At 44.0% G+C, this 7,426-nt stretch overlaps 1 protein-coding gene across 2 annotated transcripts in view; it reads left to right on the plus strand.

Annotated features, from left to right (window-relative positions):
* Window positions 1-6,038, plus strand: part of LOC147891732 (ARM repeat superfamily protein) — a 99,873-nt gene extending 93,835 nt beyond the window's left edge. For both annotated transcript variants that reach the window (XM_087388699.1, XM_087388700.1), the window contains one exon: window positions 5,711-6,038. The gene's annotated coding sequence lies outside the window, so the exon portion shown is untranslated. The remainder of the gene's footprint in view (window positions 1-5,710) is intronic.
* The last annotated feature ends 1,388 nt before the right edge of the window (window positions 6,039-7,426 follow it).

Consider the following 7,426-nt stretch of genomic DNA (forward strand, 5'->3'; position numbering starts at 1 on the left):
ATTCCCGTTTGTTCACAAACTGGACAAGATACAAGGTTCTCCTACTATATGCATGGCACCTCTAGATCTCTGAGCCTGCGTGCTCCACTGAGCGCATGTTGACTCTCCGTCCACAGGATCTCTCCACCTTGCTGTCCGGAACCTCAGCCTGGATGGGCTGCCACTCAAGCTCAGTCTGCAGCTCCTTCAGGGTCATCTTCACCTCTTGTGTATAGGCCCAAGGCTTCCCTTCTTGCTGCTCCTGTCTGCTGTCTGAGGGCTGCTCCAGATGATGCCAAATGCCTCCTTTTTTATAGGCCCAAGGGGCCCTGAAATGGACCGACCCACTAGGGTATAGTGGCCGACCCTAGGGGCCGACTTTACTGCTGGCTGCTGGCCGACTTGGTTGGCTGGCCCAATGGACTTGGTTAGGCTCAGCCCAACCAGCCCTGGCAAGGGGCCAGCACCCCTTGCTCCTATCTTGTGCTCCCCAATCGGGGTCCAAGGCAGGCCCAATATCTGCCCCTTTGCTGGCACCTCCAACCTCTGCTCCTCCCGCCGTCTGCCTGGCCATGTCCATCTGGATCTTCTCCATCAGCTTTGTACATATCAGTAATGTCTGCTCCTGCCAGCCCTACCCTTGATGACGATCTTGTTGCAGTCCGCCAAGGTACTAGGTACCCCTCTTGCATGCTGCCCACATGACAGCCTGCTTGCTGTCCATGTGGCAGCCCCTCAATTCTTTCCCTTGTTGTCTGAATGGTGCCCACATGGCAGCCAGGATGCTGCCCATGTGGCATTCCCTCAAACCCTAGGTTCACCCCCCCAATGCTCTCCTCATATGGGGGCTTACAGGTGGGGAGGTGACCTTCCATATTCCAACACTAGTAGCTACATATGTGTCATGCCTAGAAAAGGTCTCAACTCAATGAAAGAGTCATCTTTCTTTTGAACTACTAGGATAGGTGCACCAAATGAAGAACTATTGGGCCGAATCAATTCATTTTCCAATAGTTCAGCATTCTAATGCTCCACTTCCTTCAATTCTATATCATTCATTTGGTAAGGAGCTCTACATAGGGGTTTAGATTCTGGTTCGGGTTCAACAGAATGATCCTCCGGTTGCAGGCAGCTGATATTGCGATAAATTCTTTCTATCTTAATGGTGCATTGCCCTATCAGCTAGATGGCCTAAGCATTTTTTGCTTGGATGCTCGCTTGGGAGAGACTGAAATGAAATTGTATGGTCTTCACAAGTAGTTATAGCTTGAATGAATAGAATGTAGACTACTTTTTTATTAGCCTTCTCCTTCAGTGCTAGCCTTTGTCATGGCTGAGTCTGCCCTTCACCTCCGGAGTGCCGACATAAACTCAGTACAAAGAACTTTGTATAAATGGATGCTCAAGTATATGTGGGTGTGTGGATAAGAGCATATGATTATACTATGGTCCACACCCACTGTTGGGCACTGACGACATCAATGGCATGCCATAGTAGCTAGTCCCTGCTATGCGTGATGGAGTTTATGGTTTTCAACCTTATGAGTGACTATCATGAGATTGAAACTGCATAGGCGTTGTGTTTTTAGAGGATGAGTTTGGGCATGTTCTTGGATTCATCTAAATATATGATCCTCCAGTCGGCTAGTAGACATGATGAAATTAAAACTATCTGCAAAACGGTCATTAGATGCTGGAAGAAAGGCATGTTTTGCTTTCCATCCTTTAGATCTACATAATGACTTAAATTGTTTTCTGAATTGCTTTCCTTGTGGAAAGACTTGGAAGGGGTTTTGGATGTAGAGGCTTCATCAACAATATCAGTGAACTCGATAGCCTCACTCAGTTTAGTTGGCGTAAACGATTCCAACTTATAACGGATGCTTGGCTTAAGACCTGTCATAAACTTTTTTAATAAGTTTTTCTTCCTCACTCTTCTCCCTAAAGTCCAATTAAAGTTTTCAAGCAAGCTATGAACTCGGTCATACTCTCTTTCTCATATTGCCTCAATCTTTCCCATCCAAAGATGAGATTCTCTTATAGCTCAAAAGCAAAAAGGTCGATTGAGTAACTCAAGCGCTTCCACTCCTTGATGGGTTGCTCTTGGGTTAGAAAAACTGACCACCACAATAAAGCATCTTTGTCTAGATTTAATCTTGCCTTGCTTCTCTTGGTCGGTTTTAGATATTAGAGAAAAATGCAGCTCAAACCCAATTCATAATTTTATCTGGATCTCTTGATCCATTGTTTTTGGGAAATTCAACTTCTCTTTTTTGGCTCAACCAAGCTTAGGCTTTTTAGAGATTGGTGTGTCCTCATATGAAGGGTCCACAAATAGTTGGCGTTTGGTGGACATATTTTTCTTGATAGATTGTTCAATAAGAGAATTCAAATGACCCGCTAGCCTCTCAAACTGATCACCCTCGGAGATGGGACTCTAGGTGGTGGCTGAAGAGGTAAGGGAGGTCCACTATAATCTGGTGGATGAGCAAAGAATTGGAACATGGTTCCTTCATCTGTCTGGTTTGCAAAAGCTTCCTCTCCACCATGGAATTCCCTCAACTTGAAAGGTTGACCTTCATTATTATTCCTATCTTTCCCTTCCCTCGAATGTAGTTGTAAATATTTGTGGAAAATTCAGCAAGGGGGTTCCTTGAATTAGACAGCAAAAATTTTCAGGTTGAGGTACTCCCCTTTGCATGCAGGTGTAAAGGATGTTGCAGCAGTCCCAAAATTGTTGCGGTAGCCCACATTCTTATCCTTCATGACGAAAGTGTGGCTGATTTGAAACAGCCCTCCCATTGCAATCTTCTACTTCCCCATTCCTTGGTTTGATGTCATTACATAAAGCACATCTTCCCCAATTCTTCATCTCTGCTGCCCGAATGGGATTCTTTTTTTGTTCTGTTATCTGGTGGCTGCCTAGTGGTGCTTTTAACGGTGTAACGGAGAATTGTTTGTGAGAAATTGAAGGGCAGCCTTTAGTCTATACACAAGGGATGGGTGGGAGGTTAAGGGTTTTCCCTTAGCCAGCTGGAAATCTAGAAGTAGAGGAACAGAAAGAGAAGTGACCCTTCCTTAAGAACTACAATTATTGCCAGACGAGTGCTGCATGAAGGCCAAAAAAACAGAGACGAGATATCGCTTCCTTGGGATTTCCTGACATTGCGCCCTTGCGAATCGTCAGGACGTACGACGCTTGCAATTTGTCTGCAGCAGCCGATAATTCTGCAGCCTGAGAATCATCACGACGTACAGCACTCAAATCATCCTCCATCGCTGACAACTATTATGAACTGACTTATGCTCATGTGTGCAATGACACAGAAATTGACACAACATTGGCCATTTAATGGGGAAGAGCGCCCCGAGAAAGAATTTGTTTCTATTCGACCTAGATGCAAGGTGGGAAAGAAGTTACGCATGAATGGAATGTGGAAGAGAATTGCATATTGACACGTGAAGAGGGTTACCCCTTCATTAATGCCTCTTGGGATCACTCTAGGACCGTCTTCCCATTTGAACCTACTCTGAGCCTTAGACTCTTGGACCTATCATTTCATGCATCCTAATGCACCCTTTTCTCTTTCCCACACCCCCTAGGACCTAGACATGTGAGTCTATATGCTTATTAATAAATATGGGTCAAAATACATTGTTTGTTGGTCCCATCCGTACCACTCGGTCCCATTAAGATCTGAAGGCTCCACCAAAAACCCCGAATCGAGATCTAAGTGTCAACATAAGGCCATACTGATAATCATAATGTCAACAATTACAATTCATCACATAGCCATGGCAATACTAATTAAATTCACCACCATTTTGCAGCACCATCAATTCCCAACTCGGAATACTACAATATCTGTGGATGTCATCGATTGTAACAAGGAGCACCTGCTAGTGGCATAGGTATGCATGCCGGCCTTTTTCACCTATGCTTGATCAACCTCATCTTATTGAGATGCATAATGCACAGTAGTTCTAAACAGGGCTCAAGCCGACTCACAAACTTTCAGCAGATTGGTAAGGCTCAGTTTATCTATGTATTATGCATGGTGTTCATAACATGGACCAGACCCAAGCAGATTGGCCATATTGCATGGGTTGTCAGGTCAGCCCTTTAGAATAAGGGCAAGCAAACCATGCCTGAGATTGCACGTTTTATCTGTAACATTTTGTAGACCTCTTTAGATTCTCCTTCTTTGCCCCCCATAATACAAGCGTTGTTGAAATTGAAATGGACTTAACCTTTAGCCTTATGGAAACAGGCTATTAACATCCTGCTTTTGGGGCAATGTGCTGCTCCTCTCTTTTTACTGAAGTTGATAGGACTCAAATCACTATTTGTGACGTAATTGCATTGCAAAAACTAAAGTCAAACTTTCAGCATAAGGGTTGCGGATAAAGAGCATAAAAATATATGCATAACCTTGTTGCCTGCTCAGCCTAGCTGACCAGTGTCCGTGGTGATTGCTGAAGCTATTCCAAACAGCTGATTGCTAGATCTATTCCCAACAAAGGATGGATATATGGCAATTCGTATAAAACCTCTCCTTTTTACTACACCTAGACTCAACACATTTTATAGAGCCAAGCTGAATCTGAAATAAGAGTTTACTAGTGGGTATGAGGACCACTAGAAGATAGAAGGTGAAGCCTTACACTAAGAGAGCCTGGGAGCGAGCCAAAAACCAGCAAAATTTTCAGATGCAGGTAGACTGAAATAATGCATGGACTCGTAGCCTACAGGAGTCTTGATGGATGGATTAATGGACACTCAAAGCCTGGGAGCCGTGCCTGTGTGGGCAGTCGGGAGTTTGAATGGCCCATACAGAGACAGCACAGCCTACAGGAATCCTGAAAGGAGATCCTTCAGGGAATGATGGGCCTATGACATCTGACAAAGCAGGATCTATAGTGTTTTAAAGACTGGACAACATGGAGTGAGAAGGGAGCTTACTTGCCATTCCACAAAGTAACAGTCTATGAGAAAGAGGAGGGGTTCGGTGAGGCATGGACTTGGGATCTATCTTTGATGATGATACTTGGTTTTTGCAGTTGGCTTTGCTCAGCAGTATCTCACAGGCATGGGCAAGCGAGCATGATTGTATGGCCATCATCCATGGCAGGTGGATAGATGTGCTATATGCCCCAAGTCATTTGTATTGTAAGTACCATATCAAGGCTTATGTTGTAATGTTTTGTAGATGGCTAGCTAGCTTTGCGTGGTCTAGGTCATGGTTGTGATTGCTGAGTAAAATGGAGGACTGAGCTAGCTTTGTTTCTTATTATTTAAAGGAAACGTGAACCTTCTGTTTCTCTGTAGATTATGTTTCACCTCAGGCATTGTTTGCATATGCAATTAGTAAAGGGCCTACTCAGCCTTTCTGTTCGGTTTTGTGTCTGCTTAGGGCTTACTATTGGAGTCCTATGTGCTGGGGATGGAGTTTTTCGCTTGTTAGAATGATGTTTTTTAAAGGACGACGTGTGCAGGCTTGAAAGAGAAAGGGGGAGGGGGGGGGGGGGGGGGGGGCGAGGATTGATGAGCTGTGCTGCTGTGCATGGTATTGTACTTGAATATTTAAAGTTATAAACTGGAAAGAAAAGTAGTGTTTCTATTCAAGAAGCTATAAAATGAAAAGAGAATATGTAGCTTTTCTACCAAGTCCTTTCAAGGTTATGAAGCTAGATCATGTAGAAAGCTTCTAATCATGTCTCTGTTTTGCAGACATTAATTCAAAGGGCATCGCCATATGAGTGTAGTTTTGGTTCGGCTTGCCACCATGCTGAAAATGATATAAACCCTCCCTTGTGAAGTATACAAGAATCCACATTTGTTTCCCATTGTGAAAGGCGAGCAGAAATTCTGTACAATGTTGCACAAAGAGTAGCGAGCCTAGAGGCAGGATTTTTTATGTATCAAGAATGCCTATCCTTTGTAATCTCGCGAGTGTAGTTTAAAAGTGTGGATGTAACATCAACTTTGGGAAAGAGAGCTCATTTGTATAGTACAGCTGTGAATATATACAACGTGTGAGATGGTTTTGCGACTACAAGGCACACATGTACATTTCTCTTTTTGAGGTCTTGACTTATATTTTATACATGAGGAGTCCAGTGTTATGTTAGGAACTTGTTTAACATAACACTGGTGATTGAGACTCCTATGGTGCTCATTTGGGCGTGGGATGAAAATCTGGGTAACCATGGCATTCATTTTTTAAAAGAAAATTCTATGTAAATCACCAAAAACAGAAAACTTTGACAACCTATATCTTTTGATTGACAAATGCAAAACAGGTCAAGTAGCATATCAAATCAAATGCAAGACATGATTTAGATATATATCATGTTTTTGGCCTGCTGTGAGGTAGGTCTAAGTGAAGGCGATTCCCAAGAAGTGAAAATTGCCATTTTTGATTTTCAGAAAATCATACTTGATATTTTCTTGTCTACAAATCCTTCATATTTTTAGCCACTCTCTCTCTCTCTCTCTCCCTCCTCTCCCGCTAGCCCCTCCGCTAGCACCTCCGCTCAGCCTCTCCGCCTCAGCCCTCGCTCAGCCTCTCCGCCTCAGCCCCCGCTCAGTCTCTCTCTCTCTCTCTCTCTCTCTCTCTCTCTCTCTCTCTCTCTCTCTCTCTCTTTCTCTCTCTCTCTCTCGTCCGTACCTCTCCCATTCGTACAGCCCCGTCCATATCCCTCCGTCCGTACTCTGTTCGTACAGCCTCGTCACCCATTAGCAGCCCGTCAACTGCAAACACATTAACCCTGACCTCGAGTTGGGCTAAATCCCTAACCCAACTCGGGGGTAAGGTTCAGCTAGGGTGTTCAACAGACAGACAATTATGGACTGGCCTACCCTCTCCTCCAAGTCCCCCTCAACTCCTTCAATCTCCATCAGGACTCGGTACTCCACAATTGCAGCCATGACACCCTCTCCTTATGCACGAAATTACCACCAAGGAGCCTCAAAATGACCCATCCTTGGGCAACAGGATCAGATTTTTTATCTGCAGTAGCAGTCAGTGAGAGCTACGATTGGAACTGGCAGAATTAAGGCTCGGCTTAACATTCTAGAAGGGCCTGGTAAGCAGGCAGTAATTCATGAGGTTGTAAAATCTTGTAAGGATTCCCCCCCTACCCTGCAGCTAGTCTCTACAGTCAAAGATCTTATTCACATTAAAGTATAAACTTCTAAGAAGGAAGTGATTGTGGAAGTGTACACCAAAGCAAGTAAGTTTGATATTCAAGCAGAGATCAAAGAACACGACGCTAGAAGTGATAATGCGTTGAAGATTAGAATAGGGGGACTTCTAGAAGATTGGTACAAAGAGGACACATATAGTGAAATATTGACAAAGATCAAAGCAAGCTTGCCCAACATTGAATGGGTGGATGATGATGAGCAGGATGATGACGACTCCAGGCCAACTTCTATTATGCA

The sequence above is a fragment of the Dipteris shenzhenensis genome, chromosome 17 (genome assembly GCF_047967505.1).
Source record: "Dipteris shenzhenensis isolate YYH24624 ecotype China chromosome 17, Dip_SZ_1.0, whole genome shotgun sequence".
NCBI classification, from domain to species: domain Eukaryota; kingdom Viridiplantae; phylum Streptophyta; class Polypodiopsida; order Gleicheniales; family Dipteridaceae; genus Dipteris; species Dipteris shenzhenensis.